The sequence below is a fragment of the Cavia porcellus genome, unplaced genomic scaffold (assembly GCF_034190915.1).
Source record: "Cavia porcellus strain 051 isolate PalLab524CR breed Dunkin Hartley unplaced genomic scaffold, mCavPor4.1 scaffold_7, whole genome shotgun sequence".
Classification (NCBI taxonomy): domain Eukaryota; kingdom Metazoa; phylum Chordata; class Mammalia; order Rodentia; family Caviidae; genus Cavia; species Cavia porcellus.
The window spans coordinates 6791230-6818369 of NW_026947490.1; the positions used below are offsets into that span (position 1 = coordinate 6791230).

Sequence of the window (27140 nt, forward strand, 5' to 3'; positions counted from 1 at the left end):
GTAGGAGTGAGATATAAATGCAGGAAAATTGCCTGCAGTAGATATAAATGCAGGAATACTGTGGTGTATTCTGTTTTCAGTTACCAGTTTATATATTAGAAAACTGAGGTTTGACCAATCAAGAAAATGATCTGCACGACAAGACTGAAAAGTCACTTTTTATAGACCACAAGTTTTAGGAGTTTTGTTTTACTCTTAAAAAGTTTTTTTTTAAGAGTGAAAGAGAGACTCCTGCATCCATGAAAGAGGGCAGATAGGACCCCTGGAAAGAGAAAGGTAGGGTCAGGACACGAAATGAGGCAGTCTTGTTATAAAGAAGACAACAAACACCAAATGCTGGCAAGGCTGCTGCGAAGGGAGATGCATATGCTTTTGGAAGAAAAAAGTTACTTCCAGGCCAAAAGGAGAGAACAACACGGCTACTGAAGGAAGGGCACCCGTGGTTGGGGCCAAGTCACAGATCGGTGTCTCGTGAGATGTGTGCAGACGGCAGGAAAGGCCCTGGCCGAGTCAGTCAGGGCGTCTCCAGCGCTCTGCCCTCCTTGGCTGCCACCTTTCTCCCAGCAGGGCAGAAGCACACGTTTAGTAATGTGCAAACCTGGACCCTGGAAGCCACCACCAAGCATGAGACACCTCAGTTTTTCTTGTTAGTACAAGGGACTGAACCCAGGGTATGTGCCTGCCACTGAGCCCTTTCACTTTTTATTTTGAGACAGTCTTACTAAATTGCTGAGTTGCCTAGGCTGGGCTCAAACTTTGGTCTTCCTGCCTCAGCTTCCCAGAGTGCTGGGATTACAGGCACCCTCTGCCACACCCAGCTGAGTATTCTTTTTTTTTTTTTTTTTTTTTTTTGATACTGATACCACATAACCACCATTCTTCTTTATTCATGGAATTATAAAAGAAGCACTTAGGAGTCCCATCACTGGGATTTCTTCTTTTCCAAAAGAAGAGCACACACGCTTCTGAGGAGTGATTTTGCCTCTTATCTGACCGTGTGCTAACTGGCAAAGATTTCAGTTCAGCTGTTCAGCAAAGAAAACAGTCACAAACACAACGGAAAGAAGTTGTGTGCCCAGTTCCAAGGGCTTAGCTGTGGTGTTTTTCCCTCTGCTTGCAGCATGGTGGGATGGGGTATGGGTTGTGGGGTACCAGTCATGGGCTGAACTGTGTCCCTTCAAAATCTGTGTATTGGAACTCTACCCCCCAGCACAGGGCTGCGGTTAGAGACGGTGTCTAGAAAGGGGAGACCGAGTGAAGATGAGGCCTTCGTTGGCCCCAACTCTACCCAGTTGGCACCCTCATAAGAAGAGCAGGGCGACACAGAGAAGGCAGCCACCTGCCAACCTAGGAGAGAGGCCCAGTGTCTCCCGACCAGGTGACACCTTGATCGTGGACTTCCAGCTCCCAGAACTGGCAGGACACAGTGTGTTTTTCAAGCCATCCAACAGCTATGGTAGTTTGTTCTGCCAACCCCAGAAAAGGAACCTGGTACGTTAAAAAGCCAAAGTCAAAAAACCCATGATGGAGGGGAGAGGTTCATTCAGACTCACATTTTCAGTTCCTTGCTGCCTCCAAGGCAAGAAGAACATGGTGGAAAGGCCTGGCGGAGGAGGGCTGCTCGGTTATCATGGCCAGGAAGCAGCGACAGAAGGGAGGAGCCAGAGAGGAAGGTCTCTTCCCAGGCCACGCCCCAGCCCTGCCTGCGGCTCAGTGCCTGTCGGAAGTCTGGGGAAATCTGGGCTTTCTTCACATCCCTTTCTTGCAGCTGCAGTGCATTCGCGGCAAAGAGCAGGCAGTTGTAAATGTTTCCCGAGTCAGTGCATCTCTCGTCCTCGTGCAGTCACTACTGCCTTCATCAGCTTCTCACTGCGGTAGCACGTCCTGAGACAATCCACTTGCAGACAGCCAAGGTGCATTTTTGGCTCCCTGGCAGCGAGCTCTGGTTTTCTGGTGGTTGGCCGTGATGAGCTGGCACCTCATAGTGGGATCATGGGGAGCAAACTGCTCAGCTGGCGGCCAGGAAGCAAGAAAGAGACAAGGGTCCTGTTATCCTTTCAAGGGCGCCACCTCTGTGACCAGAAAACCTCTCACTGGTCCCACCCCTGAGGTTTCACTGCCTTTCAGTGGCATCTCCCTGGAGCCCAAGACTCCCACACATGGTCCTTGGTGGGGTGGGGATTTAAGATCCAATCTCCTACTCACCTTCTGAAGAAGAGTTTTGAAAATGAGACTCCTACATCCATGAAAGAGGGCAGATAGGACCTCTGGAAAGAGAAAGGTAGGGTCAGGACACGAAATGAGGCAGTCTTGTTATAAAGAAGACAACAAACAACAAATGCTGGCAAGGCTGCTGCGAAGGGGAGATGCATATGCTTTTGCTAGGAATACAAGTTAGTACAGTCATCATGGAAAATAGATACATTCCTCAAAAACTAGAAATAGATGTACTCTACCATACGTCCAGCTAGCCCATCTCTGGGTTTGCACGCAAGGAATGAAATTAGGATGCAGAGAAATACCCACATACCTGTGTTTCTTTGTGGCTGTGTTCACAACAGCTGTGCTGTGGAATCAGCCTAGGTGCCCTTCGACAGATGAGTAAAGTAAATGAGGTGTCTGGGTCACATCTTTCCTCCCTGCTGGGACGCAATAACCGACACCCACCACATCCAGGAGCACAGGCTCATTCCGACTCTTGGTTTCAGTCCATAGCTGGCTCCAAGGTGGAGGCCTGGGCAAAGAAAAGGTGCTCAGTATTAGTAGCCAGGAAGCAAAAAGCTACGGCAGTAGCTGGGGACAAGAAAGCAGCCTTCCAGGTCACATTCTCAGTGACTGCCTCCACCACTCCCCACCTCCTGGCAGCCCATGCAGCTGGGAACTCATCCGCGGGTGAATCTCCTGATGGGCATAGGCCCACTCACCTTCCACTCACGTGAGACCTTTCAGATGTAAGCCATGACATGTGGCGTGCTGTGGAATATAATTTACCTATAGAGAAAGAATAAAGTCTTCTCTTTCTGGCACTATTGATAGAATGAGAGAATGTGTTAAGTGAAACAAACTCAGATCAGAAGGACAGATACTTACATGCAGGAATCAAAAACTGATTTTGCAGAAGAGTAGGGTGATGGCCTCATCTAGAATGGGCGCTGTCAACTGGTGTCCAAAATTGGTCAGTGCAGCTAAATGGAGACACAGGTGATGCCTCTGTCATAGTAAATGTATCACTGTGGTGACAGTGAGACCTGCGACACTTTGCTTAAGAGTAAAATAAAGACTGAACAATGCTGATTTTCAATATTAGACATGAATAATGAATGAATAATAGTCTAGAATTCATATTCTAACACCAAGTACTTTAAATTCTAGGATCCTAAAGTAAATTGCTGGCAGAAGTTTGGGCCTAGAATCACAGGAACTTTGAAGTTGTCATCAATGTATTCGTAATTCAAGTGGAGATAAAAGCCCCAAAGAAAAGAAAATGATGATCAGGCAGATAGGATGGCTGGATTAAGCTTCAGTTCTTTAAAAAGGGCTGCTGTGAAGACAAAGCACCTCATTAAGATAACCTGCATTGGCATGGAAGGACTTATATATAAAATTCCTTAAATAACAAGGTATTGATTTTAAATTTAAAAAAAAAAGTATAAAAGTGGTTACCGGATGCTGGGAAGGGTTAGGTACCAAGGTAGAGTTTGAGGGAAAAATAACTTTCGATGTTCTTCTATAGCACAGCAAGGAAACAGTGGTTGATAGTCATTAATGGGGTGTATTTCAAATGGCTGGTAGGGTTTTTAATGTTTCCAATGCAAAGAAATAGGGGATCCAAGGTGATGGGTATGTCGGTTATATGGCTCTGCTCCCTGGATGTTGTATACAATTTAAAAAGTTGCATTATACCCCACAAACACGTACAACTATTGTATCAGCTGAAAATGTAGTAATGAGAGCTCTCTACCTGAGAGCCCTTCATAAGCTGTGTTCAACATCTTCAGTCTGACAAACTGGACTGATCTTCTGTCCTTTTCCGGGACTGCACTGGGCTGGGTTACTGGAAGCCGGAGGCCAGGGTGTGCCCGGGAGAGGTGCCCTGCTGTTTCCGACAGGACACACCAAGTGTGCCAGGCTGTGCCCACTGTACCACCTCTGAGTGAGACAGACGTGGGGGATGGGCTCTGTTTGTAACTTGGACTGGAAAAAATTTTGCAGATGTAGTCTTGGAGAATGAGTTGGCCCTGGTCACATTACCTAGTCTCTTTTATGTTTTAAACGGACAGCATAGGGCACATTGTGGAAAGTCAACGTGGCTATTCTATGAAAAGTTGAGTTAGTGGAAAAGGTGAGGTCTCATTTGTGCTCAACAACCAGGCAGACAAGAGAGCTTCTCAGAGGAGGTGGCAGGGTCACCCTGGGTAGCAGGGAACTTGGTTGGAAAGTGTCCATCCAGGCAGAGGGCCAAGGAGAGAAAGATACTGTTCTATGAGCCCCAGTCATTCCTGGGGAACAGGGAGGGCATGAGTTTGGGAGAATTTTAGGAAGACAGAAAGGTCAGAGGTTATCGCGTACCTACTGAAGGACTTTTCAGAGGCCATCGGGCAGTAAGAACAGTTTGAAAGCCCCTAGCACTCCCTGAAGATGAGGTACAACATAGGGCCAGAGCATGGGAGTGTATAGGTACAGCTTTGGCTTATTAGACAAAGGACAAAAACCAGGTTCAGTTAGAGCTACCTCCCATTGTACCAGCCTGCTCATGCCTGCCTAGATGGTAAGGCCAGGAGCTTTCTGGGTAAAGAAGGAGAGGCCGTGGGACTTGTTCGTTCTTGTTTGGAGAATGTGCTGGAGTGAATAGGATGACACTGCAGACAGGAAGAGTTCATAAGTGTTTGGGGCCTCTCGGGAGCCATGGTAGTGGTGCCTCGTAAGTCTTTTAAAGGTGATTCTAGCCAGAGGCAGTGGCATATGCCTGTGACCCCAACTACTCAGGAGGCCGAGAAGGGCAATCACAAGTTCCAGACCAGCCTGGGAAACCTGCTGACACCCTGTCTTAGGGGGAACAGAAGGCTGATGATACATAGCTCAGGGGCAGAGTGCCTGGGCCCATAGTGTTTCTAACATGAGTCATGTATTTTATTTTTATTTTTATAGTGAAGGTCTTACTATGTAGTTTAGCGTTGAACTCACTGTTTAGCCCAAGCTTTTTGGGCTCCTCCTGTCTCAGCCTCCTGAGTACTGGGATTACAGGTCTGCATCCGGCAGCCCCTGTGTTTCTCATTCCTTATTCCTCAGCCCGATCAGTCCTCATATCATCCTTGTAAAGGGCGCTCTTATGCACCTCAATTAACAGATGAGGCCCGTGAAGCACACAGACACAAGGTAGCCTCCCCAAGGTCACATAGCTGGTAAGGAACAGAGGAAAGCTCTGGCTGAGGGCAGAATCTTTGCTTTAATCACTAGGCTTTTTTTCCTTTACTGCTTGTCTAGGCTGTGTGTGTAAAACCTGCAACAACTACATTCACATACAGATTAAGTGGTGCTCTCACAGCATCCTAGGAAAAGAAGCTGCTTCCTGCGGCTGCACCGCTACGCGGCCCAAGCCTGCAGGGAGCAGAGCGCAGCAGCATGGCGGCCTCCCAGCCCTGCTGGGTCTGTAGATCAGAGCGCAGGCGCGTGGTGCGGCGCATGCGCCCTACGCTGCCCAGAGTTTGGGGGGAACCACTTCTGCCTCCGCGTCTGCCCAGGTGGCCAGACCCTCAGCCAGTGCGTGACAGGTAAAGAAGACGCCCTGGCGACAGTCTCAGCAGCCCATCACCACACAAGCTCCACAGCTTGCCGCAAGAGGAGCTTTTGTTCTTGTCCTGGTGTATGAATGAATAATCAGACTGGAATAGCAGAAACTCAAAAATTTGTTTTTCTTTTGAAGAACCCTGATGCATTCCCAATAATTGCTTTTGATTCCCAGCGCTTTCCTCTAAAAAATTTGGGATTTTTTTTTTTTTTTTTTTTGTTATTTGTTCGTCCCGTTGCCTTGAAGTTTCTGAAATATTACGTAGCACGGTCCCTGCCAGTTCTGCAGAAGTGTTGCTGTTGTTCAGAGCCCATTCGCAGCCAATTGCGGATTCTCCACAAACCTCCGGTGCACCAGAGAAAAATAACATAAACCAGAGAAGTGAGTGACAGCGAGGAGGCGGCTGAGCTGAGTGAAAGGCAGCCTGCTCAGTCTGGCTTGCCTTGTGAGATTTACTTGTGTCGGTTGGCAGGCGAGTTTGTATAGATGCTTCCTTGGTCCTTTTTCCATAACTGAGGGTTTATCATGGCTCAGGAAATTTCCTGGCCTCCGAATTCCTTTTCGAGGACCCCTTCACTCCCTTTCCAGTGTCCTCAGACAAGAAAGCTTCAATTAAACTATTTTTTTTTTTTGTCTTTTTCATTTTTATTGGTACCGGGGATTGAACTCACGACTGCCTGCTTGCAAGGCAGGCGCTTATGCTGCTGAGCTAAATCCCCAGCCCCCGATTAAACTAATTCTTGCTGGGAATGAAGCTCAGTGGTAGAGCACATGCCTGGCAGGAGTGGGCTTCGGATTAGGATTAGGGTTAGGATTAGGGTTAGGGTTAGGTTTAGGATTAGGGTTAGGGTTAGGGTTAGGGTTCAACCAGTCAATCAATCCAGTCTCTAGTGTTAAGGAAGTAAAGAAGCAAAGCTTCCTTCTTGCTAGGCATGGTCGTCATGTCTGTAATCCCTGCTCTCAGGAGGCCGATGCAGAAAGATTGCTGTAAGTCTGAGGGCAGTGTGAACAGCCTTAAACTACGAAGCTAGACCTTTCCCCAGCAAACAAAGAAAAAAATAAATCAAAAAACAAAGTTATTTTACCAACTATTTCTTTAATTAAATGAATCATTTATTTTTGGTTCTGTGGATTGAGCTCATACCTGGTGTATGCTAACCTAGAGCTCCACTGTGGAGTTACACTCTAGACCGTGAGTATTTCTTTAAATTATTTTTTTATTTTTTATTTTTTAAAGATAGTGTCTTGCTATGCCGTTCAGGTTGACCTTGAACTCACTATGGCTCCCAGGCTGGCCTTGAACTCTCAGCAATCCTCCTGTTTTAGCCTCGCCAGTGCTGGGATTATAGGCACACACCACCATGTCAGACTCCATGAGCATTTATTTTTAACGAATTAATTAGACACAGAATCTCCTTTGGTATTCAGCTTGATCTTGAGTTCACTATGTAGCTTAGGCTGGCCTTTAGCTCATGGTATTCCTCCTACCTCAGCCTCCTGAGTACTGGGATTTTAGTTGGATGAGACTCCAGCTGACTATTTTTTAATAGTTATTCTTCCCAACTGGTTTTGCATCTTCAGAGGGACTGATGTGTTTCTCACATTTGACATGCAGATCAATCATCTGGGATGTGATGAGATGCAGGTTTGGATTCAGCATATGTAGGATGGGACCTGAGATTGTACATTTCTGATGCTAGTGAGGCCTTTGGTGCTGGCCCATGAATCCCACATAGAGGAACAAGGGTGAAGAGGACTCATGGATGGTTCTGGGGGAAAACTACTGGGATGTGCCAGGGTGACCCCTGGGGAACAGAACCAACCGGAGAGGCTTAGTAAGAAAACTGGCTCATGTCATGGTGGAATCTGACCAATTCTAAGATCTGCAGTTGGCAAGCTGGTGGCCTAGGAAGGGGAACAGCATAGTCCTAGTCTATGTCCAAAGGCCTGATATCCAGGAGCGCTGATAGTGGAAGATGCAGTCTGAATGCTGGCAGGCTTGTTCAAGCCTGAAAGCAGGAAAAGAAAGAAGATCCTTTCCCAACTGGTGGACAGGAGGATTCCTTCTTACTTAGAGGAGTGAGCATTTTGTTCTATGCAGGCCTTCAGCTGATCACATGAGGCCCACCCAGATTAGGGAGGGCAGTTTCCTTTGCTTAGTCCACCAATTCAAATATCAGTCCCAGCCAATGACACATGAACACATCCAGAATAATATTTCACCAAATGTCTGGTCTTCTTGCTCTCAGACAACTTCAGACATAAGTGAACCATCATTGGATGAGAAAACTTGCACCTTTCTGGAGTTTTCATGGCCCTTGGGTTCACCTTGCTTGTCTTCTCATAGTTCTTTAGTGACCATATCTAGATATGTCTCCACATGAGCCTAATGTTCTTTGCTGCACTGGATCTCCAAATCTCAAGGACATATCTCCATATGTTGCCTGGGTTTGCATCATTTCCAACCTGCAAAGGACAAACAATATGTTGAATTTACATTGAGTTCCTTAATGGATGACTATTGGGTGCTGTCTCAATGTATTGTGTGAAACTAAATAATTGTGTGAAAGTGCAAACTAGAGGTCACAAAAATTGAGGATAAGACAGATACTTGGATGGAAAGGGATGTGGGTAAGACGGACTATGTGCAATTTATGGAGCCTGGGGATGAATGAAAATAGGGTACCCCCTTTGAAAAGTTAAAACATTTCAAGATAGCCAGAGCAGAGCACTGAACCAAGTGTGTGGCCCTTGGAGCTTGCAGCCTTATGGAGCCCATAGGTCACACATGCAAAGGCTGGTGCTGGGTATGGGAAGAGAAGGAAGGAGAGGGTAGAGATGAGGAACCAATATGGCAGAAGGGAAGGGACTACCCAGCTCGGTAGAATCAAAAGTTCTGTTGCAAATGCTGAGTACTGACTTGAGTCTTAATTTTATCCCTTTCTTTTTCCTACCCAATAGTTTTAAAAGAGAAATGTTAAAAAGCATTGCATTTTCAATGAAGCAATATAGTCATTACCCTTCATTTCCGCCATCCCATGATATTCACAAATTAAGCAGGTCGTGTCACTTCAAAGTGGGTGTTCTTCTTGGGGACACCAAAGCCAGGGTTCTCTGGGCCATTTCTCAGAATACTCAGAGACACTCTCCAGTGGTGGACCTCAGAAAAGAATCCTCCCCGCTCCCCAGAGTGGCTTCCTGATTTCAAGGTGGGCCTCCTACCTCCTTGGAGCCTGTTGTTCTGAACAATGCCAGGGCTTTGCCTCTCATTGGTTACAGAAAAGCTTAGAAGTATTAAAAAAAAAAAAAAAAAAGACCCAGGGGTACCATCTAGGTAGGTTTAATTCAGTAAAATTTTCTCAGTCTACATTTGAGCCTGGGTTCTGCGTAGCCATTCTTGATGCAGATTAATGGGTTTTGGCATAGAATTAAGGGTGAATCAGGGACTGTGGACTGCTGCTATGGGAAGTCTAGCTCTTACCTCCCTCCTGTTAGGTTCCCATGAGATTGATTTTTTTTTTTTGTCTTTTTGAGACAAGGTCTCACTATCCTGTTCAGGCTGGCCTTAAGCTCACTTTGTAGCCCAGACTGGCCTCAAACTTGCAATGATCCTCTTGCCTCAGCCTCCCAAGTGCTGGGATTCTTGCCACCACACCAAGAATATTTACTGGACATATCCACTGTGCATGCTCTGAGAAAGGGAAGCGTACTCTTAAGGAGCTCATGTTTAGCTGGAGACCTCTTGGCCAGCTGAGACTGGATGATGATGTATGAAGGTCAAAGATTTATTCAGCTTGTGGTCCCAGAGGCTGGAAGTCTTAGGTTGGGTGACTGCACCTGGCGAGGGCCTTGTGCTGTGTCACAATGTGGAGGAAAAGCAGAAGGTCAAGTGGGCATGTGCAGAGAAGACCGAGGGCTGGCTGCTCAGCTTCCGGGGTAACTAGGCCAGTCCCCAGGAGAGCATTAAATCACTCTCTGAAGAACTAACCCAGTCCCTTGCTGAGTGTGGCAGTTCACACCTGTGGTCCCAGCTACTTGGGAGCCTGACACAGAGGATCCCAATTTCAAGACCAATCTGGGCATCTTAATGAGATCCTATCTTAAAATAAAAATAGGAACCACATATAGTGGTATACACCTGTAATATCAGCTACTCTGGAGTCTGAAAGGAGAATTACAAATTAGAAAAATTCTCTAGTATACCTTTAAAATAAAATTTTAAAAGTGGGGAAGGGACTGAGATTGTAACTAAGAGCTACCCAGGGGCTCCGTGTTATCTCCCACTGAATTAACTCAGTTCCTTGAGACCTGCACCTGTTTATGAAGGCAATGCTCAATGACCTAATTGCCTTTTTAAAAAAAAAATTTGGAGACAGTCTCACTATATAACTCATTATGTAGGCCAGATTGGCCTTAGACTCATTGCTATCCTCCTGTCTCAGCCTCTCAAGTGCTGGAATTACAGGCATGCACCACCACGTACAACCCCTCAAAGCCATTACACTGAGATCCAAATTGAGTTTCAAAGGGGGAGCATCTATATGGAAACCACAGCAGAGACAAAGGTATACAAACACCACCCTGCCGGAGAGATTTTTCAAAAGCTGCCTCCTGCCCCTCTTCGAAGATAGTAAATGACAGAAGAAAGCAACTAAGTGCCTAGCTTCTTGCAGGGAGGGCAGGAGGCTCCACTCTTCCTGTACTCAGCATTGATACATGCCAGGCATTGTAGCAGATCCTTGGATGCAGCACTAAATGAGAAGCCATGGCTAGCACAGAGAGTAGCTGAGGAACACGGGTGAGGCATGGTGCCTGGTGTGGGCTTGTCATGGTATTCCTGCACTGGGGAAGGCCATTTACAATGACTTAGCTATGTCTCTGTCTGCAGAGATCTCTGGCAAGTGGTGCCATTGGAGGAAAGCATTGGCTTCCTGTTGAAGCTTAGGTCCTTTTGCCCTTCTCCTGCCCAATCCCTGGATTCTGCCTTTGATCACTCTGTATATTCCTTTCGTGTCAGCTCACATTCTCTTTAGATGTCAACAGTGCCCTCGGGAGACGAGACTGCAGGATACTCTGCCAGATGGCACTTGTCTGTGTTTTTAATGGAAATGGCCTGAGCACTTCGCCACAGTGGGGAGCGGCAACACGCAGCTCAGGTTGGAGGTGAGAGACAGCCCCGATGCATGGATGCTACTCTGTTCTGCTGAGGTCATAAAATGGATGCTAACGCTGGATTGGCTGAACTCTGTCCACCCCAGTGCCCACAAAGCAAAACAGCAGAGTCCTGGCGTATGGATGCAGATGGGGTGTGGGGAGAGACTGAAGGAGGGCCAGCGAGAACATGAGGCTTCTCTCCATCCCCTTGCCCCTTTCTGGCTGACATTGCCATAGTCAGGCTCCTCACCACTGATTGAAATGTTATTATCTTCTTTTTAAAGATGATACAACTGCAATTAGGGATGTGGGCTAATAGCTGACACGAGTTCCTTCTATGAGCTGTGCATGACCTCTTTTTAATTCTCCTAGCATCCTAATGGTTAGGTGTTATTACCCCTATTTTAGAGAACAAGAACTAAAGCTGAAGAGAGGTTAGTAAACTGCTCAAGGCTATGCAGCTGGTAGGTTGTGAAGCTTGCATTCTAATGATTAACAGCCTGAGGAGAGCCCATCTTGGTGTCTCCATAGTGGAATGAGCTGTTTATTGCCTATCAACTGGTTTTCACATTTTCTTTTATAGTACCGGGGGTTGAACCCAGGATCTAATGTACTAACTACATCCTCAGTCCATGTTTTATTTTTAGACAGGGTCTTGCTAAATTGCCCAGACTGGGCTTAAACTTGTGATCCTCCTGCCTCAGTTTCCCTCAGTGCTGAGATTACAGGCATGTGCCACTGGGCCCCTTTTAAATATTTTTGTTTTTTAATCAAATGACGTAGTGTTTGTCTATAACCTTGGTACATTCTCCTATACTTGATCTCTAGAATACTCATGATGATGCAGTGTAAATGCTGTTTAAATACTTGTACTGCTTAGGAGACACTGACAAGAAGTATATGCAAGTCCAGTGCAAACAAAATCTACCTTTCTGAATAATTTTCATCTCAGTCTAGTTGGATCTGAGGATGTGGAGAGACACGTCACTCCTAGAAAACTTCACCAAAGCCATTTCTGCAGTCTCTACTGCACACGTCTGTGTGCAAGATGTTTATGTGCCTAGCAAGCATTATTTATTGCCACCATGTGCTAAGTACTCTTCTAAGCATATGCTAATATTAACTCATTTATCCTCATACCAACCTTGTGTAATAGGCATTATTATCCTCTCAATTATATACATGGGGAAACTGAGGCATGGAAGTCTGTAGCAATTTATCCTTAATTACGTTTGAAAGTCACAAGGTTAAAGGTCTGACACCCTAGCTCCAGATTCTGTGGCTAAGCACGGCCAAATGTGCTTCTGAACACCTTTGCAAAACTCTTCAACTGGGTGTGTTAGTGTATGCCTGTAATCTCATCGGGAAGGCTGAGGCAGGACTGTAAATTTGAATGTAATTTAGGCAACTCAGCGAGGCCCTGTCTTAAAATAAAAAAATAAAAAGGGCCAGGAATGTAGTTTACTGCAAAAGCACAGGTTCAACCTCCAGGATAGAAAAACAAAATTAAAAATCCACTCATCTCCGAAGTGCTTATTCCATTTGTGTGCACACACAAACCTTCCCAAGATGGTGGCTCCCAACAAATTGCTCTTTCACCTGATTGAAGAGCTTCATGAGGAATGATCTTCATTGAGAAGCTTGTGCAGGATTCTGGCTTCAAAGCTGGTTTTGGAAGAGGTGTCTTTGGAAAAAGCTTTTGGATTTGAACTAGAAATGCCCCTGGGTCACCCATCATGGAACCCAGTGAACATATCTATGGACAGCTCTTATCCTAAACATTCTTCTTTTACTGACACTTGAGGCACTTCAAATATCTGTAGTACTTTGGATCGGACCCAGTGTGCTGTACCCTGAGCTACATCTTTAGCTATTTATTAGACAGAGACTTGCCAAGTTACCCAGGCTGGTCAGGAACTTGTAATCCTCCTGCCTCAGCTTTACCAGAAGCTGGGGCTACAGGCGTGGGCCACAGCACCCAGCAGCACTTTAGTTCTTTAAAGCTCACTTGTAATTCTAACTCCTCTGTAATCCATTAAATATTTTAAAGTGTTTTGAGCAAAATGCGCCAAGTCCTCATATGTAGCAGTTAAGATAAAATTCTAGCTCGGAGGAACGCAGTGCTCAAGGTGGGAACATGGTGTACTTGCAGTTTAACACCTTGTAACACAGGGAGGACCGGGTGGTGGGGGCAGCAGGCTCCTCAGGATCTAGGTTCACGTGCTGCACAGGAGGGGCTGCCCCGGTGCCCTGCCAGCCATGCTGGTCCAACGAGGGGCTTGAGTGGGCCGAGTTTGTTGTGGGGAAAGGGAAGACGCAAGAGATTTTTCTTCTTTTAAAAAATCGTTTTACAAAGTGAACAACAGGATTTTGGGAAGCCGGGCCGGGAGCAGAAAGAGCATGGGATGCCTTTGATGGAACACAAGTGACAGGACGGACCCATTGATTTGGGAGGTGATAGGAGAGGGTCGAAGGAGAAGGTGTAAAAGATGATTTTTACTTTTGTATTTTACGTTTACCTACCAGGGCCCGGGCAATTCCTTTGATGGCTCCTTTTATTTATTTATTTATTTAACAAAATAATCCCCCCTCCTCACCCCGTCCCGGTGGAGCGTACTCCAGCGCGGCCTCCATGGTCCCCGGGAGATCCAGGGCTCTCAGGCAAGGGCCGGCTCCGGCTCGGTGTGGGGACGCGCTCTCTCTGCAGGCCCTGTCGTCGGCGTCCTTCGCTTGGCCACGAGGACGCGACTGCGGCAGGCGTGGGTGGGGGTGCAGAGGCCAAGCTCAGCGGCCCACGGGCCAGGGCAACTCCAGGAAGGCCGATGTGGCCTTAGGCGCACCCTCTGTGGTCTTCCTGGGCATCCACGCGGAGGGTCACGTTGGGATTTTTTTTTTTCTCCTAAAAAACTTCCCGTAGCCCGTCCGAGCCGGCCGCGCGTGGAAGGTACGCCGCGTCCCGGTTCCGCGCCGCCCGGTCCGGCTCCCCGCCCCTCCGCCTCGGGCGGCCGGAGCAGCCTCCACCTCTGACCAATCCCACCGACGCCGAGCCGCGCGCGCGCGCCAACTCTGACTCCTGTGGCATACGTCATTGGCCACCTTCGCCTCCGATGGGTGACAGGCAGCTTAGAAGACCTATAGCAGGCGGAGGCGGAGACCGCTTGGTTCGTCCCCGGCTGCTTTGTTAGGGGCTCCCTCGCCGTTTCTCGGACCCCGGCGCCTCGGCTGCCTACTCGCGGTCTCCCAAGACTGCGCCGCCGGAGTCCCGAGGGCGTCCTGCGGAGCGCTCGCGGAGCCAGCCTCCTTCCAGCCCGGGACGTGGGCCGGGAAGCAGCGCGGGTACCCAGCGTGCGGCTGTTGTGACTCTCCAGCCCAACTCCGAACGCCCCGCTCCCGTCTCCGCCGCCTTTGATTGGCTAGCTGGAGGCGGAGCGATTGTCAGGCGGCCCAATCGGAGCTAGGTTTCCCACGGGCTCCCGCGGCTCCGCCCCCAAGGCTTCGAGTACCGGAGCCGTGACAGCTCCCATTGGCTGCGGGCGAGCGGCTTGGAGCGCGGCCGGGCAGATCTGCGCCGCCGCCGTCGGGCGCGCAGCTCTGCAGCGCGGAGATAGCTTCGGAGCCCGCAGCCTCAGGGGCCCAGCGATCCCGCATTGTGCCTGGCGCGGATGCGGGGGTCCGCGACGAGCGTCCTAGGTGAGTACTGTGGCCCTCAACGAAGGGCTCGGGCCCGGCCCGGCCGGGCAGAACTGTCACGAAGGACGGGGATGGGGATGCCCGGAGCCGTGCGCCCGTGCCGGGCACGTCCTGACCCCGTCTCCCGCACACTGGGGCTCCCGGCGGGTCCTAGCTCCCCCTGGTCGGGCTCTCCGCGTATTGTTTTCGTGTGCACACACTTGGGAGTGGGGAGATCTGAGAGAGAAAGGCACGAGAAGGATCCCTAGCGAAGAGGAGCGCCCGGGAGGAAGCGAGGACGCGGAGCCCAGGTGCCCGGCGCCGGGTGACACTGCCCGGGCGTCACCGGGTGGTCGGCGCTGACCTCCGGCGGCGGTATCGCTGTGCATCTGTTGGTGGATTTTAAATCAACTTCAGGGAGGGCGTGCACGCGCCGTGCGTGGCTCTGTGTGTGCATCTCGGTGCTGTCTCGGGCACTCATGGGCCTGGCTTTTCTGCAGCGCGGCCGGGACGCGCACCTTGGTTATCCGTGTGGCGCTCCGGACCGGGAACCCTGGTCGGAGAGCCGAGCGCGGGCACCCAGGGCTGTGGACCCGCCGAGGGCCTAGGAAGGGGCACTGGAAGCAAAATCCTAAGGCTGTGCAGACAATGAATGGTGGGATCGCGGAGGTCCTTGCGTCGGATCCCGTCTCCGCCTCTCTCCCTCGCCAGCTCTGCTGCTTTGCTGCTGATCCGCACCCGGTCGGGGACTCGCGTGGGGCCAGCTTTTGTTTACAGACCTCGCCATTGGGCGAGAGCCGCGCGCCACACTCCCCGGCCCCGGCCGCGGTCTGCTGCCTCTGTCGAGTGGGGAGAAGTTGGTGCGCGCCAGCAGGTGACGCCCCGGGCCCGGGCCTGGGGCCAGATGCTTCGTGGAGAAGCAGCCAACTCCGCGCCTTTGCGCCCAGCCCCCGTCACGCCCCGAGCACTCAGGTTTCCGCACCCGGGCCCTCAGTGGGTGGCTGCCGTCGGCGTGCTGACCTGGCCATGCTCATCCCTTTCCAGCAGCAGCCTCTGGCCTTTCTCCGGGTCAGCCTGACTTGCAGCCCATCTTTTACTGCGTGTTGGCAGGTTATGAAGGACGCGTGGTAGCCCTTGGGACGCTACAAATCTGTGCGTGCTCGCGTGGTACCCACGCGGGCTCCGCGCAACAGAAGTGCGGCGCCCTGGAACCCTAGCGGTCCGGATCGAATTACGGGGCCAGATGACCCAAGCACCCGCGGAGAGGCTGCGCCCGAGGTCAAACAAACTCGGTTCCTGAGCCTGGTCGGTGTGGTTCTCAAGCTGGGCAATCCTAGCCGAGCCTGTCATCCGGAGTCTCAGTTTGTGTGCCTGTAAAATGGGACTAATGAGTATCTTGGCAGGGGCGGAGAAGGGATCAGGACAATATAAATTAATTGCATGGCACGGTGATCAGTCTCATATAAAACACTGGAGTTGTGTTGGTCCTCTGTTAGGATGGCCCCCAGTTACCCTTCTTTTCCGCATTCTCTACTCTTCAGCTCTCCTTGGGAAGACACAGAGGACTGCTGTTTTTAGCTGCAAACAGGGCTTGTTTGACTTGGCCTTAGACGTAATTATACTTATCTCTAATCGCCTGCAGCTCCTTTTTATGTGTTTGAATTTCCATTGGGTTTTAGTTGTTTCTTCTTCCTTCTTCCTCCAGACTCTGAGGCCCAGACCTGGGCTTGGAGAGAGGAACCTGTCTGGGTGGGCAGCGGTTGCTGGTGAACCAATGGCTGCTCTGCGAGGTGATTCCCCGCCCCCCCCCTCCCAGGGGAGGGAGGTTTGAAGGAAAGCGCTGTCTGTAGGTCGGGAGGTGACCCTTCTAGGCCAAGTGAAGTTTAGCAGCACAAGTTCAATAAAACTCGGAGTTCCAGAATGGGCCCTTTTGTGCCTGGACATAGACTTTGCAAGAGAGGTAGCTTTGAGTGTAAACATCGAAGTTGCTAAGTAATTATCTTAGAATAGAGGGGAAATAAAGGTAAAGAGGAGGCTCTGTAGGAAGCAGGAGGGTCGGAGAGAGTTGTGTTCATTGAATATGTTCAAAGTGCTGTCAGTGTGTTTTGACTTGGTTTTGCCGCAGTCTAGCTCCCTACTGCTAATTTCCATTAGGCAGAAAGACAAGCCAGTATCATATTGAAAAACTGAAGAGCACAGCAATAACAACCTATCTTGAGATACCTATAAAAAAGAGACACAATCCCAAGTTATTATTACAGAAATGCTTCCTGTTCTAATGCCCGTTTGCCTGCTGGGACAAACTATTGAGCTGGGTCCAACAACACTTACTCTCCTGCATATGTAGACCTTGGAGGGTTCCTCAGTCCAGACAAGTAACAAATAAACAAAAACCAGGCGCAAGGCTTGCAGTCGGTCCAGGGCTTGCAGATGTCTGCTGGCCGGTAGCATGATTGTTAAACAGCGGTTAATGAATGTGATAAAAGTTCTACTCCCAGAAATGATTCTGATCTCTTCTGTACTTGCTTGGGGAAATTCTCTGGCCCTGGGTCAGAAGTCTCTCTGCCCCCTGCTGCTGTCTGCTATTCAGATCCTCTGGGGGGGGGGGTCTAAACTTAAAAGGGAACAAGTGGTTAGGAAATCTCATTAGCTGACAATTTAACTATACTGTAATGCTCATCCAAAGAGCCTGGACAAAGACCTCCTCTCCTTGTAGAGTTCTTGCTTCCCCCTCCCCCTCCAAGCCAGAAAGGAAAGGCAGTACCCGTCTTGTCTCACCCTCCAGGATTCCTGCTGTTCTCGGCTGCTGGCCTGGGCCAAGGTACCCCCGGCTTTGTAGAGCACCTGGCCAACAACCCTTGCCCCGAAGTGTTGCTGACAGCCTATGGGTGCTTTCCGGGGTTTCTGCCAGGAGCTAACTGGCTAAAGGAGAAGTATGTTTTGGGGTGGAAGGAGAGGTGGTGTTAATGTTTTAAAAAGTGTGTAGCACACTGAGAACTATGGTGTATGCCGGAAGTCCCGGCTATTCTGGAGGTTGAGGCAGGTAGATCACAGGTTTGAGGCCAGCCTGGGCAACTGAGCTATTTCTTACATACATACATACATATATACAAAGGAGCCTGGGATGTAGCTCCATGATACAGTGCTGGCCTTGTGTGTCAAGGCCCAGGGTTCAGTTTCTATCACCAGAAAAAAAAGTTTAATACAAGCCTGGGATTTCCCGAATGGGGAATGAGCGGAGTAGGAATCAGCACGTAGTACTTAGCCTGAAGGGAGCCCACAAGGGACCAGGGCAAGAAGCCCAGATGAGAACTGGCCCTCTGGACAAGGTGCCGATGCCCATGAGGCAGACTGGTGGGTGAGGATGATCGGTCCTTCACTGCCCCAGTTATTTGGTCTGTTTGAAAAACCAGTTTCACTCTGTGTGTATGTGTGTGTGTGTGTGTGTGTGTGTGTGTGTGCGTGAGTGCACACATGCACACATGCACACATACAGGCATGTGCGGGAACCATTTAGCTTAGCCATGTAAAAGGGCTTTACTTTTATTTATCTATTTATTTTTGCTGTTTTGAGACAGGGTCTCACTCTATAGTCCAGGTTGGCCTTGAACCAGCCATCATCCTCCTGCCTCAGCCTCCTGAATGCTGGGATTACAAGACAATACACCACTGTGGCAGACACCCCCTGGTTAACATTTATTTTATCTATCTTCTTTCTTTTTTTTTTTTTTTTTTTGGTCTTTTCGAAACAGTCTCTGTGCAGTTTGGGCTGGCCTTGAGCTCACTTTGTAGCCCAGGCTGGACTGGAACTCTCAGGGATCCTCCTGCCTCAGCCTCCCCAGTGGTGGGATTGCAGACGTGAGCCACCATGCCCTGCTGTTTCATGTAATTTCTGTGTCCAAGAGAAAACAAAAATCTGTCGCATCATCACTACTGGCCAAGTCAGTTACTTGAAGCAAGTTAAAAGAAAAATAAAAGAGGCACTCAGAATGAAGGCAGTCTTCTGATGGAAACAGTGTTTCAACAGGAAAACAATGTCCTAGTGTAAAAAGGTGCTTGCAGTGAGGGGGCAGAGACTTTCCTGTCCGCAGGCCCCTCCTCCACACCCTGCCGGCACAAGACCTTCCTTGTTCCTGCGGTCCCCAGGGACCTCATTAAGAAATTCACGAGGACCGGTGGTAGGTGTGGGAAGGGGAGTGCCTGAAGTGCTGGTGGAGCTGGGGGCGCCTTCGAGGAGAAGGCTGCGCCCCTTTTCCTGGCGGAGGCAGAGCTGGGGCATCATGTGTGCTGCCGCGAGACAGGGAGTGGGGTCTGGATTCGTTTAAGGTGGCAGCATTGCGGGGTGGGATCTGAGCTCTGAGAGCCGTCTCCTCTGCTCTGGGCAGCCAGGGGAGGGCAGAGAGGCAGCGATGGGTCCTCGGCCTCACCAGGAGGAGGGCTGCTTCCTGGCTCCTTCCATGGGGTGCAGCCTCAGCCTCGGCTGACATGGCCCGTTGGGCCCAGCTCCTGTCTAGAACTGCCCGGTGTAGTCAGGGTGGGATGGTGATACGGCCTAGCAAAAGCAAAGTATGGTATGAAAAGGACTTCATGCATTCTGGGCCAGACCATTTTATTTACTTACTTAAAAATTGTGGTTTTGTTTATATTTTCGTTTTTGAGACCAGGGTTCACTAGACTTCCAAGGCTAAGCGGGGACTTGGCATCCTCCTGCCTCAGCCTGCCTCAGCCTCCCAGAATGCTGGGATTACAGGAATGTGGCACTCTGAATTCATGAAGGAGAACAAAATGAAAGAGGAAGGTGTTTTTGGTTTAAAAATAATAACCCCAAACCCAACACCTGTATTATTTATGCCAGTTTCTGCCCCCGGAGAGCGTGTCTCCTCTTCTTTCTCTCTTACCCTTTGTTGGTGCGTGTTTGCTCTGCATAACATTTGCGTTCCTTGTGTGGTTGGTCCGTATGGATAGTACACACTAGCTCCTTTCCTTCCTCTCTCTCTCTCCCCTCCCTCCATCTTTTGAGGTTCCCCTTGGAGAAGGCTCTGTCTCTCTACTTTCTATTATCTGTCTCTTACTCTGCTCTTTAATTTTACTCTGGGTGCCTCATATAAGAGAATCTAAGCGGTGTTTAAGCTTACGTGATTTATCCCACATAACATTGTGGTCTCGAGGTGCATCCATTTCCTACAGGTCACTCAGGTTTATCCTTCTTTGTGGTGTAGTAGTACTCCATGGTGTATACATGTTGTGCCGCATTTTCTTATTTGTTTGTCTGTTGATGGACCTGCAGATCGTCTCCAAGATTGGTTGGTGAGAATCTAAACAAGGACCACCACTTTGGAAATCAGTATGGAGATTCCTCAAAAACCCTGAAACTTGAGCATAATTTTATTAAGGATTGAAGGATTAGTGCAGCAGGGTGTCTTTATCCTTGGTTTGCTTCTTGTTTCAATTATCCAGGGTGCACTGTAGTCTGAAAATGTTAAATGGGAAACTTTGCAAGAAGAAACACAGAATTCCAGGAATAAACAGTCCATTCATTTAAAGTAACTTCTAGTAAAGTTTATGGTTATAAATGTCTTCATCATCTGTGCTGGGACTGGAACTCAGGCCTCAGCAGGCCGGGCAAGTGCTCAACCACTGAGCTGCCCCCCTGCCCCATGTAGTTAGGCACTGTTCCTCTCTCCCTGGGCCCACGTCTGCTGCTCAGGGGAAAGCAGGCAGTGCAGAGGTCAGAGCTGTCCAGAGTGCAGGGTGCAGGGTTTCCGGGGGCTTGGGCCTACCGAGGGACCCAGAAACCTGGGCTTTGTAGAGCACCCTGAGGGAAGGGAGGCCAGGGCTGGGATGGTCACGGATGGAGGAGATCTAGGGGTCATCCTGAAAAGCCCAGACACCAGGCCCCAGACACCAGGCCTGAAAAGCCCAGACACCAGGCCCTGGGGCTGACCGGATGTGCTGGTGGGGAAAGCTGCCTTTGCCGGCCACCTCTCGTCCTGCCCGCCCTCTGAGCTTGGTTACAGGGTTGGGTTGACTTCCTGCTCTGCTGCCTGTGCCCTGTGCTGGCTGCCGCGCTGCCGAGCTGCAGGCCAACAGCTTGCAGGGCTGCTCTGGGGGTGGGCCAGGCTGGGCTTGGGGTCCGAGCTGTGAAGCATGGGGAATGGAGTGGGAGCCCGGGGGTGCCCCCTCTCTACGGTGCAGCTGGGGAGAATTGCAGCCCAAGTCCTACCCTTCCCAGGGCTTCTCAGATCCCCTGATCTTTTTTTTGGTGACACTGGGATCAAACACAGGGCCTTCATATCAGGCAACCTTGCCAGCCCTTTTCTAGTTGTTTTATTTTGAGATGCTTGTCTAGGTATCTTCAGTGTCCCAGGCTGGCTTTGAATTTGCAACCCTCCTGCCTCATCCTCCCAGAGTGTGGGCTTCCAGGCTCCTATCTCCTTGCCCAGCTAAGAACCCTGGCCTAGGAAGAGCGGGCTGCTGTGTGTACTTCAGGGAAGATGACAGGAGGTTGCTGAGCTAGGCTATATTTGCTCTGGGGGCTGCGCCAGCGGCTCAGAACCTTGGACTTTAGTACCGTCAGGATTGTATGTGGGCTTAGTCTTGTTTGGACTTGATAGGAGCCTGACCCCCACTACCTGAAAATACTGTGCTCTTCTGTGCACTCACAGGCCACAAGGATGTCCCGGGAAAGTGGTCCCTCTGGGGCAAGTTCTTCCATTTCAAAGGAACCCTGGGATGTTCCTGACTGTGTCTTGACCAGTGTTATTTTATTTTATTTTTTGAGACAGGGTCTTAGTCTGTAGTTCAGGCTGGCTTTGAACTCACTGGCTTTGAAGCCAGGCTGGCCTCTGACTCTTGGGGATTCTCCTGCCTCAGCCTCCTGAATGCTGGGATTACAGGCATGCGCCACCACACCTGGCTCAACTGGTGTAACTATGACTTGTACCAGCCGGCATTTTCCAGAGTGTCTGTAACTGGGGCTGTGTTTTCGGTGACTGTGGTACTGGGAGGTCGGATGGCTGGGATCCACAGTGTGGAGAGTCCCTCTTGTCTTTATCTGAGATGGTCTGTGGAGCCCTGAGTACTGGGACTAGGGGGCGTCCCTTTTCCCTGGGGAGGTCTCCACCTTCCTGCGGGGACTCCTAAGTGTTCTCAGCCCTCAGGACTGTGCTCCCCACTACCCGCTTTCCTCCGCCTTATCAGTGAGGGTGCTCAGTTCGTTTTTAACTCTGATATGATTTTTATTGCAGCGTCATGGCCAGTGGAGCCTGGAGCACGCTGGCCCGTCTTTATACTTTTGATGTGAGACCTGATTTACAGACATTTTCTCCGTCCTGTGTGTTATCGTTTTGCTTGTTTGATGTCTTCAGCATACTCTTTTGTTTTTGAGAGCCGAAAATTAATGTGTAGTTGGTTGTATTTCTGTCCTGCGGATACTGCATAGCTGGTTGCTGTGTTATAATTTCTTTCATCTAGTTCTGCTTGCATGGCTAGTTAAGCTACAGATTGAATAAGGAAGCACAGGATTTCTTTCTTTGTTTCTTTGTTTCTTTCTTTCAAACTAGCTGTCTATTTAGCTCAGACTGACTTCAGAACTCAGTGTTGCTCTGGCTGGCCTTGAACTAAAAGATCCTCCTGCCTCAGCTTCCCAACAGCTAGCATGACAGATAGGTGCTCCTATGTGTAACATTTTGTTTTAAAACACCAGTTTTACATTTTAAAAATAGACCAAACTTTGTTTATTGGACACAACTGAGAATGACTCAATTATTCAGCACATCAAAGGGAACATTTGCAGTGTAATTTGGAAGTGAACTGTGTTTGGGTATCAGCTTTAGATGTTAAAGGCTTTTTGGGTCATTGTGTGTGTGTGTGTGTGTGTGTGTGTGTGTGTGTGTGTGTGTGTTATATTGGGACAGAGGTTCTTGATGGCAGTTTTGCTTCCTGGGGACATTTGGCAATGTCTGGGACAATTTTGGTGTCCCTGCTGTACTGGCAAGGGCCTAGCGGCACCCAGAGAGTACAAGTGAGGGGTGCCCACTTCAAGGTACCAAACAGCCCACTGCCAGAGTCTCTGGCCCGTGGTCAGTAACGCCATGGTGAGAAGCCCTGCTTTCAAAGGACACAAAGGCTATACTTTTTGTTTGTTTGTTTTTTTCTTTTTGCAATACTAGAGAGTAAACCCAGGACCTTCACACTGAGTATGTCCTCACCCTTTTTACTTTATATTTTGAGACAGAGTTTCACTAAATTGGTAAACTGCCAAGTAGGGCCTGTAGGGTGCTGGATTATAAACATGCCACCACACTGCCTGAATTGTTTTTTGAGACACGGTCTGTCTATGTAGTTCAGGCTGGCCTCAAACTCATGGTGACCCGCCTGCCTCAACCTCCCGAGAGTGCTGGGACTGTAGGCCTGTACTGCCATGGCCAGCTATACCTGACATTTTCTCCTTTTTTTTTTTCTCTTTCTTTCCCACCTTTTTTTTGCAGTGCCAGGAATTGAACCCAGAACCTGGCATATGCTCAGCAAATGCTCTACCACTGAGCTACAGTCCCCATTAAGACTGTCAAAGATCACATATTGCAATATTTTGACACAGGAAAAGATCTTACATTTTCTAGGTGTTTGGCAATGAGCTCTCTTGGGGCATTGGCTTTTTTTTTTTTGGTACTGGGGATCCAACTCATGACCTTTTGTTTGCCAGGCAGGCACTTATACCACTTGAGCTAAATCCCCAGCCTGGGTTTTGATTATTATTATTATTATTTTGTATTTTTGGCTTTTTGAGACAGAGTCTTGCTATTCAGTTCAGGCTGGCCTTGGACTCACTTTGTAGCCCAGGCTGGTCTTGAACTCACAAGGATCCTCCTGCCTCAGTGTCCCGAGTACTGGGATTACAGGCATGTGCCACCACACCCGGCTTGTTATTTTAAACAGAACTAAATTAATAAGGTATGTTTCTTTCTCTTTTTTAAAATATATTTCTTTCTCTTAAAAATGAAGTAATTTTTGCAGATGTTTTGGTTTTTATGTATAAATAATTTCTTCTGGTTAATGACTTCAGGCTATTGCTAATAACTGGCTCGTGAAAGCTCTGTCTTTTGTGCCCTCTAATCTGTTGTGGCTGATAGTTTGTAGGAGAAATATTGGCGAGTGATCATTATAATATTATTCCTCTTAAGCAGTACGGTGAGCATTGAAAATATTTTCAGAAAAGTATTCCGAATGCAGTGCAAGGTCTACTGTGACATTTTGGAAAAGTTGTATGACTGTTAGAATAATTATCTTATCTTGAGATCTGATTAGAAAGTATAATTTGCATTCTACAATTATATCAATTGAACTTTAACATTTCATTGTAATTTAAAAAGTTAAAATTGCATAACTATGGTTTTCATGTAACTAAGCAATTCAATACACTAATTACTTAAAAATAGATTTAAAAACTTCACCCTGTGTTTATTCCCCTCATTCCCCCCACCACGATTAATTGCTTTAATTTGGGGTTGAATCTGCCTGCAACTTGGCCATGTGGATTTTCATGGATTGTGTTAAACCATTAAGATTGCTTTACAAGGCTGTGGCAATTGAAGCTGCAATTTAAGCTCACACTTTAAGCCAGAAAACCCAGTGGCCATCTCCTTGGAGAGATGGGGTCAAAACCAAAGGGAGGTTATTTGTAGAAGCTGCTGGTTAGTATCAGGAGCCGGGGTCTTCATGCCAAAGACTGTAGAGCTCCCAGTGAACTAACCGTCCACTTTCCACACGGGCATCCGTTAACATAGCTTATTAGAGGGGGAAGAGCCAGAGTTATTCTTCACCGACAGCCTCTGCGTTCTAATTGCAGTCATTCCTGTCTTCTCAGCCTATAACACAGCAGTTGTGAATCCTGTCCAAGTCAGGAAAAGTGAATTTCTGGGCCTCCTAGCAGCTAGCCGCTAGCAGTCTAGAGGGGTCCTTGTGGTCATTTCAGTGCAGAGCCAGCCCCTCCTGTGATCTGGGCATCATTGCGCTGACGCGGACGGGTCCAGGGGCAGGAGATAGGTTGTGGTTGCTGGGGTGTGGCTGCCAAGAGACTTTAATTGGGAAGGGGATGGGATTCCCTCAGGAATCATAAGGTACGGTTTTTCTCAGAGTGGAAGATGCCTGTGTGGAATTCTAAGAGGGAGCACTTCTTAGGATGTAAGATTCTGACCTACAGATTCCAGGAGATGCCTGTCTGTGATTGTGTCCCTCCACTGTCCATAAAATCTCTTTGATCCTTAGTACAATAGTTAATGGCCTTTTTTGACCTAGTCCCACCCTTCTGCTTTTTTCCCCCAGCACACTAAGGATTTTTGTTTGTTTGATTGTTTTTCATTGTCTTCCTCTGGCTGGATTGGTCAGGAGCATCCCACTAAGGATCTCTGCTTTTTTTAAAAGGAAATCACTACAGGCTACTTTACTTCCTCATATGAAAAATGTCAGATGCTGACTATAAATATTTGAAGGTGATGGATCCTTTTTAAAAAATTTTTCTTTACTGAATAATTTTCTCTGACTGAGTTTGTCACAAGTCAAATGAGTGTCACGTTTATCCTGAAAACAATCCCATGGATGAGCTGCACGCAGCCCCAAAGTGCCCAAGGCCTACTTCCTCCTTGTTAATCGCCAGAGATTAATGGTAAGTGTCCCTCTCAATAATAGGGACCCCAGCAAGAAGAAAGAATGCGCGATACTTTGGGATAGACAAAATGGGAAGCCTGGGGCTTAGGTCTGAATGGAAGGATTAGTCCCACTGAGGACCCATTCAGCCGGGATTGAACTGTGGCCCTGAGCCATCAGAGTAGGTTAACCTTGAAGGGCTGCCTGTCCCCTTTCTTTTTTCTGGACACTGGTCCTAAATCCACAGTTCCAGTCAAGGTTTTTTTCTTTTGACCTAACGTTTTCTCTAGGATTGCCTCCTGGCTTATGAAGTGTTCCATGTCCCCATCCTTTCATGTTTATATTTATTTGTTACTAAGGATTGGACTCAGGGTCTTCATACTGAGCTATATCCTTAGCCTTTCTTTTAATTTTTATTTCGAGACAAGTCTCACTGAGTTGTCTATGCTAGGCTCCAACATGGCATACTCCTGCCTCAGCCTTCCAGAATTCTGGGATTGCAGGCATGCACAACCATGCCTGGCTGGCTCTTTCCATGATATTTAAAAGTCTTTAAAGTAATGATGAGTTTCCAATTAAAATTTATTTCATGTGTGGTTTAGTTTTTTAGGGCTCAGGTAATAAGAAGACACAGGCTAGGTGATTCAAACCAACAGAAAATTATTTTCCAGAGTCCTGGGGCAGGAATCTGAAACAACACGGTGAATCCAGCCTGCTCTGCAGGCTCTTGGGTAGAATCTTTTCTTGTCTCTTTCAGCTTCTGGTGGCTCCAGGGTCCCCTGTCACTCTAATGTCCTCCTCTTGTGTGCTCCTTTTATTTAGATTCCTTCTAGAATTCTTTTGTCCTGAAAAAGAACTGGTCAAGACACATCCAAAAGGTAATGAGACTTTACATTTATTGAAGGTTGCCAAAGAAGTATGCTCTGCAAAATGAGAGTGGACCCCTGAGAGAGCACAGCGGCCACCAGGGTTATGACGAATGTCTCTGGTACCCTCCTTCTTTCGCTGACGTCACCTGTTGGCCAGCCGGTCACAAAGCTGTCTTGATCTCAGGCCAGAAGAATCGAAGATAGCACTTTCTAGTGCTCCCGGTGCGGGGCTTAGTACGCTCCCCTGCGCATGTGTCGTGGATCTCCGTGATTGACGGGTCACGCCCACTCGCCCAGCGACTGGCCAGGCTCTCGTCTCCTACCTTCTGCTTCCAAATCTCTTCCTTAAGACCTCAGTTACTGGCTGTAGGCTCCTCCCAACTCAGTATGACTTACATCTTTCCTTGCTTATATTTGCAAAGAACCAATTTCTGAAGTTTACTTTCACAGGTAGCAGCGGTTAGGATTTCAACATAAATTGGAGTGGGGGGGGCACAATTTTAAATTCCACCCGCAGCTACGTCCGGGCTCAGGGTACACTGCCCGCTTATCAGCCAAGGACGTGGTATTGTGTCATCGTGTTTTGAGCCTCCAGTGGTTCCGTGTGACCCTCCTTGGGGTGGACAGGAGTCTTCCCCTGCCTCCTTTCAAGGTCTCTTTCCCTGGCTTGGAGCCAGGGAAAAGGAATCACTTGGGCTTTGGGATGTGTGCAGTTCTTTTTGTTGCTGTTATTATTGCTTAATTTTATTTTTCTTTCTTTTTTTGTCTTTTTGAGACAGGGTCTTGCTATGCATTTCAGGCTGGCCTTGAGCTCACTTTGTAGCCCAATTTTGAACTCGAAATGATCTACCTGCCTCAGCCTTCTCGAGTGCTGGGATTACAGATGTGTACCACCATGCTTGGCTTAATTTTCTAAAATTTGAATTAACTGTCATTTTGGTTTTGGATTTTTGAGATGAGGATCGCACAGTGTAGTCCGGGCTGGTGTCAAACTCCAGAACACAGATTATCCTCTC

The 27140-nt window shown here is 48.5% G+C and overlaps 1 protein-coding gene and 1 non-coding gene across 6 annotated transcripts in view; both read left to right on the top strand.

The window, feature by feature from the left end:
- Nucleotides 1-3132: 3132 nt before the first annotated feature.
- LOC111756016 (small nucleolar RNA SNORA1) lies at nucleotides 3133-3259 on the top strand. Its single transcript, XR_002790519.1, has one exon. It is a non-coding gene; the product is annotated as a small nucleolar RNA SNORA1 (small nucleolar RNA).
- An 11215-nt stretch (nucleotides 3260-14474) lies between these two features.
- Tiam1 (TIAM Rac1 associated GEF 1) overlaps nucleotides 14475-27140 on the top strand; it is a 359373-nt gene continuing 346707 nt past the window's right edge. For 4 of the 5 annotated variants that reach the window (XM_063252516.1, XM_063252517.1, XM_063252512.1 and 1 more), the window contains exon 1: nucleotides 14476-14632. The gene's annotated coding sequence lies outside the window, so the exon portion shown is untranslated. Of the gene's footprint in view, nucleotides 14633-27140 lie in introns of all 5 variants that reach the window. The other variant, XM_063252519.1, reaches the window with a different exon arrangement.